At 43.6% G+C, this 13,113-nt stretch overlaps 1 protein-coding gene across 2 annotated transcripts in view; it reads left to right on the top strand.

Moving 5' to 3' along the window:
- The window catches only part of BSN (bassoon presynaptic cytomatrix protein), an 88,754-nt gene that overhangs the window by 7,613 nt on the left and 68,028 nt on the right, over positions 1-13,113 (top strand). The gene's annotated exons all lie outside the window — the stretch shown is intronic.

The raw sequence follows: 13,113 nt of genomic DNA, 5'->3' as shown, positions 1-13,113 counted from the left end.
GCAGTTTCCCAGGCTGAATAGCTTTCAGATGAGGATTTGACAGCTCCTCTGAAGGGCATAGAAGAAAAATCACCATGAATCAAAATGTCATTTGCTGTAGATATGTCAAAATTCCGCATTTCAGCTGGGGTGTCCGAGGGTGGCAGACCCTCCTCTGGAGTTCTGGAGGCCTTACAGGGCAAGGACACTTGCAGAAGCCAGATGTCAATAGCTGAGAGCAGCCCCTGAACCCTTTTTTCTCTTTGTTTCCTTGCATACCAGTGGAACGTTGCTTTCTAGCCTTTCTTGAGTCTTTCCTGGCCTTGGGGGCTTGTGGGCTTTTCCAGCTGCTGAGAGGCTCAGAGGCTGGTTTCAGTGGACATCCCTTTGCAGAACCAGTCCTGAGGGTTGCAGCGTCACGAATAGCAAGATTTATTTTGAAATTTTCCTTTATTTATGGATTTTTAGCTCTGTTAGGAGATGCTTGGAGTATGCAGCCTCTTCTGGCGTGGTCTCAGGGTGCTGCTTCTCAGGGTGCTCTGTCCTTGGAAGTTGTGTGTGGGGATGAAGTCAATGTGAGATGTGTCTTCTTCAGCTCTTGAATGAATCTAGAGGGGTTTGATGCTCTTAACAACACACCTGAGACCCAAATGGGTCTGCCATGAGTGTTCCAGTAGAAGAAAGAGCTTGTGCCCTTCCTTCATCAGTCTAGACATGAGGAGTACGAAAAGATTTTGCCATATTTAATGTCTGCAAAAGGATGAAGTTGTGCGTGGGAATTACTTGCAAAGATTGACATGTTGTAGCTGCTAACCACCCTTTTTTTTTTTATTATTTAACCAAAAAACAGATTGCAGCCTAGGAAAAACAGCATGTTTTTTTTTCTTTCATCTTCTAAAGAAAACATTTCACTTATAGATATGTGAATTTATGCATTATAAAATAGGAATAGTTGAAAATTGGAAATGTATAATAAGTTCTTAAGGGACTTGGTAATTTGCCTTTTTCGTGTGAAAAAAACCCAAATCAGCTGATACTACAAAGCTTATGAAAGGCTGGGGAAAATGTGGGGCTGAACTAGATCTTTTTCTATGTTGACTCTGAACTGTACTTTTTCTTTTGATGAAACATGAAATTACTTTTAATTTATTTTGTTTCAATCCTAGTTACATAAACTATTATTTGATTGTACAGCTGGACTGAAAAGCTGTAGGAGGTCTCACATTTAGGATTTTGCTGCCTCTCTCTCATTAAGCCTACAGCCTGATTTCTTTAAATGCACCTATTAATCTTCTTAGGGAGACAAATTGTTGTTTGGTTGGGTTTTTTCTCCTTTTTTTTTTCTTTTTTTTTTTTTTTTTTTTTTTAAACACTAACCTTCCAGTTAACTGACAGAGTAAACTCTGCCTGTTTGCAGCCTTTGCAGGTAGGGCTGTGCTGCAGCTGGGCACCACAGTGCCAGTGCCTGTTGCCTTGGTAGGCTGGCTTTGGTCTGCTTGGCTTAAACACCCGAGGTGGTCACAGCCTGAACTGTTCTCATCACGCTCAGCACCAACCTCCGAGTCGACAGGAAGGAGTAAATGTATTTTTTTCCATGTTAATTTTGCTGTAGGCTACTTCAGTAGTTCATCTGCGGTAACTTGCCATCGAGAAGTGGCTGCCCCATCCCTGAAAGTGTTCAGGACCAGGCTGGATGGGGCTTGGAGCAGCCTGGTCTACTGACAGGTGTCCCTGCCCACGGCAGGTGGGGTTGGAATGAAATGATCATTAAGGTCCCTTCCAACCCAAATCATTCTGTGATCTCTTATGTTTTTGATTTCCACTCCGAGACTTATGGGCTTCCAGGTTTGAGACCCATTAATGTAGGAGCAGCAGTAAGACACAAAGAACCCCATGTAGTCCTTCAAGCATGCAGATTTTTCCCATAGTTTGTCTCAGGTGCATCAGCTTTGTTGTCTCCTGCCCACCAATGGTAAGCCACCATAATTTGGGTTTCTTCTTCCCCACCCATCCAGGATTTCTCAACGCTCTGGGCAGGCATTGGTAGTGGCCCTTTGGAATGCTGCCCTTTCGGACCTTCTCCGCTCTCCCTGCTGGGAATGGCTCTTGGGAGGGTGAGGGAGCTGCTGTCAGTCTCAAACACATCCGTGGGCTGCACCAGCTTTAATATGAACTTGTGAGATGTCTGGAGCAGATAGTGCTGGAGCACATTGTGTCGGGGCCAGGCGGCAGCGGCAGCTTTCCGTAAATACTCCTGACGCCGGCGTACGTGAGGAGGTGATGTTGGGTGTTGCTCTCATCTCTGTAAAACAGACCATTATATTCAGGGCACATCTGTAGTCCCAAGGAATCAAAATATCCAAGCCTTCTCCTTTTCCTACTTGTAACGAAGTTGTAGATGTTTTGCTTGGGAATCCTATAGCTGGGAAGCACACCAGGAAAAGAGGTTTCTGTTTATGTAGAGTATATTATATAGAACTTTTTGTGATGGTGGTGATTTTCAGAGTCCATTTACCACTATATTAGATGAGGTTTTGACTGGTTACACACTGCAGTTATGACAGAACATCAGTTCCTGTTGGAGTGGAAAAGATGATCCCTATCACTACATTATATGCCAGTGATTACCTCAACCTGGCAAAAATAAGGCATCCAGAAACATCCCTCTGGGAGGAAACTCTGAAGAAATATCTCCTTAGGCATCCCCTTTCTGCTTTATTTTATCTGCCTTCCTCATCTTCCGGTCTTTCCTCCTCCTGCATTGTTAATGGGTGTTAAGCACTGGTTAATGGATTAGGATAGGATTCCTCTTGGCCGTACAACTCAGTTTCATCCAACCCATGTCCATGATTACCAATTTAATTTTGATTTATTATTAAGTGAAAATATAGGCCCAAACACTCTGAACTGTGTCAAATTATCACATCTTTATTTTTCTTCGAAATACGCAAACAAACACCAGCCAGCTGCTCTGGGTAGGAATAGAGTGCCTTCTGCTTCTCAACATGTCTAAAATTTGCTTCACTTACCAACTAAACTTCTCAGCCTTAAATTTTACCTGCTGCCATTTCTGCCAAGCTAAGCCTTCTGAGGGTTCTGCAAGGAGAGATACATCAAATATGCAGATGCCTCCATCTCTTTGGGGACAAATGTTCTGGGCTGAGGTACGTACAGCCAGGAAGTGCAGGCAGGGACAAGGCACCTCAAAGAGTTGCAGAAGCTGGAGAAGTGTATTCCTTTGATCCTATAAAGAATTTGGCAGGGGAATTTCAGATTCTCCTATTTCAAAAGTACATTTAAACTAAACAGCTTGAGATATTGAAGTTGATGGTGTCTCTGACAGTATTGGTAATGTATTGTTCCTTAGGTTTCCTTTACTTTTCCTGTTGTGAATAATGAGTTTTACACATAAAAACATAAATCTGAGTTTGGTTTGCCATTCCAGTTCAAATCTCTGAAAACCAGAAAGTGCAAATCTAAGACACACAAACACCAATACTGAGCCCATCCAGTACCAGCCCTCAGGCAGTGTCCCACCAGGTATTTGCAACCACAGTCTTAAATAACAAACATTATTGGATCCTGTGAGCTGGTGTGGGGAATGTCAGAGGGAGAAACCTCTACAGCTGAGAAGTGTTTCTGAGAAACACAACCTGATGTGAAGATTTTGTTGGACAGGTTGGACACAGATTTCTCCTCCTCACAGAAAAGCATGGGTTCATGAGTTTTTCCATGTACCCCTCTATATGTGTTGTTTTTGGAGCTCTTCATGGGGGATCAGGTGATGGCTGTTTCCTCAGTCCCTGCCCAAATGATCTCTTGATTGCTCTTCCACACCCCAGATATCCCCTCTCCTGGTAACCCGAGGCAACAAAAAAAATAGAGTTAAGGTCCCTAGTGGTCTGGGGAGGAGTTAAAGGGACGATTATGAGATAGCCAAAATGCATAGAGGTGCACAGACATGAACTGCAGGTTGGATAAAAATGCTATGGTTTTTCACAGACACACAAAGAAATAGGTCTTGTGTTTCATTTGCCCAGGCTCAGACAAATGAGCGTGCAAAGTCAGGATTTTTTGGTTGCTGCATAGTCACCAGGAGCTGCCTGTCTCTCTGCAGTATGGCACTCTGATTTCCTCTCTTGGAAATTGCTTTTTAACCATGTCTTTCTTTACTTTTTCTAAAAATACAAACCAGTTTCTTTCTGGTCTGTCATTACTGCCTCTTTTTTAACTACACTTCCCTTTCTGATAGATCTTCCTATTTTTTTGTGCCTAGAATGAGAGTTCTTCGTTCTGGGCTGAGTTTGGTTGACTCAAGCTGTCATGGAGATGGATAATGATATATTCTTTTGCATCAGCTTTTAACTTTGGAGCATGGGTGGAACTCATCCAAAAAAAGGGCGCTGCAGTCTTCCCAGTTTCTTAATGGCTGAATACCAACTTCTTGTGCCTGGAGGTTTCCTAGAAGTGTGGGGACCCTTGGGTGGTATGAACGTGACCAGGGATACTGACCTGTTGGAGCCAAACCCCTGGACTGACCCCCTTTTTACCCACCTGTGACAAACAATGCTCATATTGGATTAGTTTTGTGCAGCCAGCCAGCACCTGCAGGAATCTGTCCAGCTCCTGGACAGAGTCAAGCCTGAATGCAAAAGGGAGAATTGCAAAACTAGACATTGGTGCCACTGTTTGTGGGGAACGAAGCCAGAAGCAAGTCAAGGGAACAGGCTGCCTTTGCTCTTCTCTTTGAATTGCTTTCCAAAATGCGTTTTTCCCAAAATAACTTAATTGTGTATTTTTTGGGGTGGATTGTTCTATATTTGTTGATGAGCATTAAATTGATGTTTTCTGAGAATGGTCCAACATGGCTTGCAGAACTCTGCAGAGCGTCAGTGTCTCATTTAGAACCCATCACTACGTGTGGCTATGGTTGTTCTCTGTGCCTTACTCTGCATTTCTTGACCTTGGATTTCACCTGCCATGGTGTTTTGAGACATCCAGTTCAGGAATGCCTTTTACAGCTCTTTGCGTTCAGCTTTAGTTTTGAATACTCTGAATAAATTTGCATGGCTCAGCAAACTTGTCCTTTCTTTATCCCCCTCCTTCCCAAGCCATTTATGAATATCCCATTTATCCCATGGCAAGATCCTCTGCCTCTACTTGTGAAAACCTGACCATCTGCCTCTGTCCGTGGTGTCATAAATCCTGATAAGTTATTAACCCATAAGAAGGATTCCCCTTATTTCTTCATATTTTATTACCTTTCCCCCCCCCCCTTTCTTTCTATAGATTTTTATCCTAACAATTCTCTCAGTTGAGATGATTTTTCAGGCTAGGTATTGCCTTTTACTCCTGTAGCTTGGTTGTTTAATGATATTACTGTGTTAGGCCATGTCTTAAACCTTCTCTTGGTGGTGCATATTTTGCTAATAGGTGCCGTGGAAGCTTCCCTTTCTTACCCTTCCACCTGCTGCTTTTAATTTCTTTCTAACAAACCTTCTCACTTTTTCTCTTCTTTTTTTTTTCCCCAATTGTATCTGAAAATTATAGTAATCGTGTGAATTTCTGTGTTTTTTTCCAGTCCTGCAAATAGATTGAAGCCAAATCTTTTACAGTCGCTGTTACTGAAAGTTTGTGTGTCAGGTTTGGCTCCTCAGAGCAGGCACTCTGCTGTCACAGGATTAAGTCCAGAGCAGGTAGTTTCATTCTGCATTGCTTTAGGGAATAGCTAACGAACTAAACAAAAAATTGTATTGCTGCTAATTAAAAGCAGAGAGGCTCTCAAGGAGGGCGGGCGTGGGTTATAATCATAGATTTACAAGATAAGCTTTCACCAGCCTGTGCTATAAAAATTCCTTAGCTTCATGCCATGGTTTATCTTTCAGCTTTGCTGGCATTTCGTAAATACAGAGCAGTAATTCATGGTGTTGGCTTTCCTGGGACAAAGGCCCTCAGTTAAGCGTGACTGCAGCAATCAGCTCTTCTACCCTTTAATTGCCAGAGCTCAGATGCAGGGTGTGAGAGGATGAAGGCTGAGGGGAGCTCCTTGCCTGGGGTACTCTCCCCAGCATCCTCATCCTTTCTGCTGCCCACAGTATTTTCAAGATTGTCATGGCTCTTTTATGTAATTGTAACACACAGAAATGACTTGCTCATAGCAATCAGTTGTACCAGGGAAGGATACGGAGGCGACACATTGAGTAGCTGAGTGGAAATCAGATTGAAGAGACGGCTCCAGCCCACACCTCTCCGTGGCTCCTGGGGATGTTTATCCCTGTTTTAGCTGCTATTTCCCTACGTGCTCCTTGGTGTTGGTCGCAGGGCCATAACTCTGTGGCATAGCTCTTCATCATTCATTGCAGACCTTCCAAATCCTGCAGTAAACAGCTCTGCAGGCAGCAGCTCACTTTCCTGTCCAGCCTGCAGCATGGCCACCCTCAGTATCACCTGAATGCTTAACGAGAGGCACTTAATGACCCCAGACCTGCTGAGCATCCTCCCTTTCAGCAGTGTCCTCGGGTCCAGCAGCCGGGGTGGCTGATGCCTCCGGTCCCTCCAGGTCTCCCCAAAGACTCCAAGGCTTCACTTGCACTGAAGGTCCTAAAGCTGACCTTCCAACTTCACTGGATGGGGTAATATTCCTCCTTGCCTTGGATCTTCCAGATACCTCCTAAGTGCCCCAGAGAGAGGCAGAGAGGGATTAGATACCCCATGGCTTTTCTAGGATCTCTGTTCATCCCAGGCACAGTGAAGACCTGGCTCTGCACCTGCACTTTCCTGGTTCTCATCATTGAGCTGTACAGCTCCTCTCACACCATGCAGCTGATGGCATTGTGATCAAGAGGTGGCTTCTGCTGTGTCTCTGGAAGATTTACGTGTAGTTTTCAGCTATCACAAAGGAAACAGATTTTTTCCTGTCACTGAAGTAGAATTAATATTGGACACTGCACTTACCCCTGAGATATTTTAATGTTTTGAAGTTCAAGATCATTAACATTCTCAGCAACAATTATATCCTTTGAAAAGGAGACCCTGTTCAAACCTTTGGACCTTTATAATGCCTGTTCCTGTAAAGCTATCTGAGAAGTGATCTCTTTGATATATATGGGATTGAGATCATTACCTGCCAACTCTTCTGTTGGGCCCGTTTGCCTTTGGCTCTGAAGGGTTTGCCCAAGATCCTGACAGTGGTGGCCACACATTTCAGGCATCAGCAGCTGAAGGAGCAGCTCCCCAGAGCAGTATGTGGTGATCTGCAGGTCGCTCAGTGACCTTCTGGCTTGTGAGAGCTCATGTGAGAGATGCAAAACTCTGCCCCGACTCCAGTTCAGGTCTTGGGGTTCATAGAGGCTGCTCTGGACTCTGTAGGGATCAGTTGCCTTGCATTTAATTGCAGATGTTCATTGTGCTCTGTATAGGGTGTCTAATAGACATCTGACCTTGGGGTTCTTTGGAGAGGTCGAGGGATGTTGGGCTGGTGAACAGGAGCAGCCACTGCTCTGGTTTTATATTGCAAAGTGCCCAAAGGGAAATTGCTCTAAGCTCAACCAGGGCCAAGTAAGGTGCAAATTAGCTATTTGTTTGGCACATAGCAAAATTAGAATGGTAAACAACAGAGTAGAATAAAATAGGGTAGAAAATAAAATATTTTGAGTTGGAAGGGCCTTCAATGGTCATCTAGTCCAATTGCAAATGATAGTGATTCACAAACCTTTACAAAAAGGCAGTTGTGCAGGAATGAAAATAAGCAAGTAAATGCTTATTTAGAGCTTAAATCAGTCATAAACCCCTCTTCTGGTATGTAGGATTCAGCTAATAAGATGGCAGATGCCTCTCACAGCCGTGCTTGACAGAGCAGCAGTGAGAGTGACATTGATGTGTTCTCCTGTTGCTGATTCTGGGTTGAACTAGACATGGTGCTCAGATGGAGAATAACTGGTTTGTGGTAATTGTGTAAACTGGAAATCTCCTGGTTCTTGTTACCTTTCCATGGATGGAAACCAGCAGCAGCTCTATGTGTGTTATCTCCTGCAGAAGCAGGACCAGAGGAGGAAGCTGGCAGGCACACAGTGCATGCAGCACTGCTCACCCCATAACAGCACCATCCCTCTGGAGAAGGTTGTTAGTCTGGTGTGTTGGTTGCCAGTGGCTTGTGCCACCGCCTGCCTGGCAGCCCCTCCTTGAAACTCAGTCCCAGCAGGGTGTAACAGTGAGGCAGAGGACTCAAGAATATCACATTTCTCAGTATATATGGGAACAGGTATGAGGGTGGAGGTTAAGGACCTGAATATTTACCAGATTGGGTGGAAGCCTGGAGCAGGAGCTCAAGTACACTGTCAGCATCAGGAGATGCGCTTTAGGGATGCCTCAGTCACCGGGAAAATGCCTGACAGAAGCTGCATCTTATTTGACAGGGATAAGGCAAGCCTGGAGCACAAAGCTGCAGGAGAACAGGGTTTTTCCACTGCTCACAAAAGCAAGTCATTAAACACCGTGGCCTTTCACAAGAGTGCTTGTGTTGCCATCTAATAAAATACTCCCTGACAGTTTCTAGTCACCATTTCGTATTTTCTATTTTGATTTCAGCTGTGTGGCATTTGCTGTTTTTAAACTATCCAGTACACACATTTCCAGAATGATCCTCTTCCTGCATGGACATCAGTGTAATTAATTTAGGGACACTTGGATTTAAGCAGGTGCTTAATTCTGTAACTGCTGGGGTTTTTTTGTGAAAGCAGAGCCAGATACAGGATTCCCTGTGTTGGATATAGGACTTTTTAGAGCTACAAAGCTGCCCCAAATAAAACACCCAAGCTTGGGGTATATCTGAGCATTGCTAGTGTGAGATTTTTCAGTGCACAGAGCTGAAACCAAAGGCCCTGCACATCAGACACTTTTTCTGTTTATTTATTAAAAGGGTTGTCCTATTTTCTAGTCAGACTTGCTGACAGGCAGTATATAGCAGCTAACATTTGTTATTACCTCGTGCTGTTCCTTTGCCGACCCATAACCATTCAGAATTATGTCTTTCCAAGTCAAACCCAGTGCCATTGTGACCTAGAGTACAACTGCCTGCTTGTTTAACTACCTGGGTTTTTTTTCCTAAATAGGTTATACTCAGTGATTCTTAAAATCAGTCATGTGGATGTTCACATCAGGTTTCAGTCGAACCAACTAGGTCAAATCTCTGCTCGTAGCTGAGCAGCTCTAATTCTTGTTGGTCAGCCCAGCCTCCCTCTTTTGGGTCTGAGCCTCTTCACATGTCTCTTTTCATGCTTTATCTTGAGTCATTTGCTGCTCATCCCCTTGGTTTTACTGCAGATAAACAATAATTTTCCCTCTTTTTCTACCCAGTTTTTCCTCTTTTTTTTTCTGCTAACAGAAAAGACTTGCTTGTCCTCATTTTGCTAATTTTTGATCTGGATTTGAAGCTAGGAGCTCCCTTCCATGGACAAACTCAGCTCCTCTTTGGAAAGCCTGAGCAGTGAATGTAGGTTGTAAAATCATGATGACACTGCCACTTATTTTCATGGTTTTTATCTGCTACAATGCAGTAATAAGATCAGTCGCCCAGCAAGCAAGTACCCATTTCCTCAGCACCAGGCAGAGGAAGGGATGCAGTCTGTGTTTCTTAGTTGCATGGAAGGGCTGCAGCTCCTGAAGGATTTACTCAGACCACAAATGCCAAGCTCCTGTGGATGCAATCACTGCCAGAGTTTTGTGGCAGCTGAGCAGGTGGATGTGGCCAGTGTGCTCAAGGCAGGGATGTGATATTGGACAAAAACCAATAAATCAGTAGAAAACCAATGCTGTCTCTTGAACTTTCCCACACAAGTCAACATGACTTGATTTACCAGCTGTGCATGTAGATTTTGTGTAATATCGTTATTGCTTGATTTTATAGCAGACATTAACAGTGTTGGCATTTACCTTGTGATGGTTATTGCTCCCAAGTTAGCACCTCGTGTGAAAAAGGGCCCGTTGACATCTCTTGGGATGCTGGCTCCAAGCCTGGGTCTTGCCTATAAAATTTAGTGACACTGATGAACCTACTTGAGTTAAATTAGAGCAATTCCCTCCTACAGACCCTGACTTTACCTGGGAATTCCCAAATAAGAAAGCTGTACCAATTTACTGGCACAGAATTGTAAACCAGTGCTATGTCATTGCATTGCTTTTATCTCCACTGATGCTGCTGACATCTTTTCCCTGGTGCTGCTGTGGCATCAAAAGTCTGGTTTAAGACAAATCATGTTTTTCTGAAATTAAATATTAACCAGCAAGCAGTCTAACATTTGTTTTGGCTGTAAGTAGTTTTCCCAATTTTTCTAATTTTAATGAAAAAATGTAATTTTTACATTAGGGAAAAAATCAGGCATAAAAAATTTGAGGTGCTTGTGACATCTTACACTTCTGAGCTTGGTTTTGTGGTGAATGGCTTAGACTCTTGGTTTTCCTTGTGCTGTTCATGCTTCTGATCATCTTGGGCAGCTCTTCCCTCTCAGTACTTATCCATCTCCTCCCAGGGCATTGCATCAGCCCTAAATAGAAAGGCTGTTTTCATATCCATGTCTGTTCCCAAGTGGAGCTAGGGAAGTTCTGGACCTTTTAATCAGGAGAAGTATCTGATGGAGAGGCAGAGCTGGGTATGGATTAATGTCTCAGGGTGATTTTTAGCTCTGGGCTCTGTGACAGCAACCTTGCAGCTTTGCCTCCTCTCTTTCATGGAGCTGAGAGTTAATTTTTTCTGGGTGCTTACTTAGCTTTATGCTGGAAAATGGAGGGAGTTTTAGAAAGCAGGAAGAAAGACACCATTTTTCAATTTAAAAACAATGAAAGAAGGCAGGAAACAGTATCTCCCCAGCTGCCCACCTTCCCAGTGATTGTGGGCAGGTGAGTAGAGCTGCCTGCCTGCCCTCCTTGTGATAAAAAGCATTCATAGAATATCATAAATGAAAACTTTAACAGTAGAATTGTTAATACATTCAGGCACTTGATATTCTTTAGTTGTACAAAATTATTACTTCGTTGGTAATAGTTTGGACCCTGCAGAGATCTTTTACTCTGTATCACCCAATATTTCTAATTCAGCAATTAGGGCAGTGCAAAATCAATACATCCTCCATCACATGGGGGAAATCCTGCTTTATTAAGGCATTCCAGTTTAATTGTTAATAGACACTCTAATGGAATTGGGAGTAATTCCTTGGAACCAGTTAGCAGCCCAGTACTAGTTAACTATATGTGATAAAGTCTATTAAAAAAAATCAAAATGGGGCTGAGCTGCAGTTTGGGCTTTTGTAACAGTAAAAAAAAAAAAAAAAAAAGGATTCATGGATGGGTACAAATCATACAAATATTGGATCATCCTCGCAGAAGATGCAGTGAGCGTGGGCCTGTGTTTGATTCCATATGACTATTCTCATGTTCTTTCCTGAGGCATCTCTCCTGGATTGAGTTACTCTATTTGACAGACCAGATGATTTCTTCTGGTCTTAAAATTTCACGGGTATGTTCAACTGGTGCAAGTGAGAGACAGCACAGCCTGTGTCACAGGGAGGTTGAGGCATCCTGGATAATTATAAAATAAATAAATGCAGTGTCAGTAGAAGTGCATGGAGTGAAACTGCTGCTGGGAATGGGACGGAGGTGGTGCCCAGCATTACTTAGCACTTGAAAAAGTGCAGGGAGCTGGGAGGGAGCTTGAGCCCAGGGTGGAAAAGCATCTCTGGAGCAGCACTGACCTGCCAGACAGTGAGCATCCAACCACCTTCCTCTGTCTTATGTGCCAGCAATGAGGCTCAGGGCAAAATAACAGCATTTGGTGTATTTTCCTCATGGGCTTTTGCATTTCCAAGAGAGCCACACTGTTGTGGGTAGGAAATGTGAACCTCTCTGTGTGTTATCTGACAGCTCCTTGATGGAGTCAGAATTCCTACTTGGTGGCAAATATGTTTTCATATCAAATGGGGAAAAAACCCTGAATTTTGAAATTTGCAGTGGAATAGAATCACAGAATGGTTTGGGATGGGAGGGGGCTTACAGACCATCTCATTCCACCCCCTGTCATGGGCAGGGACACCTTCCACTAGACCAGGTTGCTGCAAGCCTCATCCCACCTGGCCCTGAACACTTCAAGGGATGGAGTAGCCACAGCTTCTCTGGGCAGAATAACCATTCTGCTGTTCCAAACAACAATGATTTATTTGACCATATAATGTTATTTCTGAGTTGTTTAATACACCATTCGGATAGCGTGTGTCTAATACATAAATGCTGGGGGTTTTATAGAAATACTAAATTTAAGGTGAGAAGATGCATTTTGCTTTCTGACAGTACTTCCTTCTGGTGTCTGGGGCTGAGCTCTCCAATCTCCACCAGCTACAGATGGTTTTATGTGTTTTATGGGGCAGTAGCTCTGCAGCCCTCAACATCAGGAGGCAAACCCCAAATCTGAACTGAAGGGTGTCAGAATTAACAATGGAGGAGCAGCACTTGCCAGCAACACTCATGGCAGGTGCCTACTGCAGGGCTAGGAGCAATTTTCTCTTCAGTCTAGAGCAGAATCACTCCCTCCCTTAGTGCTTTGCTTTATTATTATTGTGATTCTTTCTTCAGAGAAGTGGGTTTCAACCTGCAGCCGGAAAGTATTCCCAAAGTGCTATTTTACTATTTATTTTCATCCGACTTCCTATTACTGTGGCAACATGCACTTTGAATTTCATTAGTTTTATGCATTTAAGTTCCCTTTTTAAACCTTTATAAGGTCAGACCCTGCTTGGGTAAATCAACAATGTATTAAATTTGAGGTTCTGAGTAATACTTTTCCTTAAACAGCTGTAGATCACAGGTAGTGAGGGCATTAGGGCTTCTGCTTTTTCGAGAAATATTTGTGGGCATTACTGATAAGCACATGGACCAAATTATTCAGTAATTAGATAAGTATCTTCCATTACAGATTCATTCTCGTGCACTTGAGATCTGTCAGCAGCACCTTACAGGTTGCCTGCCCTGAAACCTCATGGGAGGAGGGTGTGCAGGCTGTCGTGCTGTGCTCTGCAGCACAACGGCTCCGAGCTCTTGCAGCTGGAGCTGCTCCAGAGCTCCTTGGGATGGTCAGGAGCATCCCTCAGC

Source organism: Poecile atricapillus, chromosome 9, assembly GCF_030490865.1.
Source record: "Poecile atricapillus isolate bPoeAtr1 chromosome 9, bPoeAtr1.hap1, whole genome shotgun sequence".
NCBI lineage: Eukaryota > Metazoa > Chordata > Aves > Passeriformes > Paridae > Poecile > Poecile atricapillus.
Note: the sequence above shows the minus strand (reverse complement) of the source record. Positions and strands in the feature narration are given on the sequence as shown.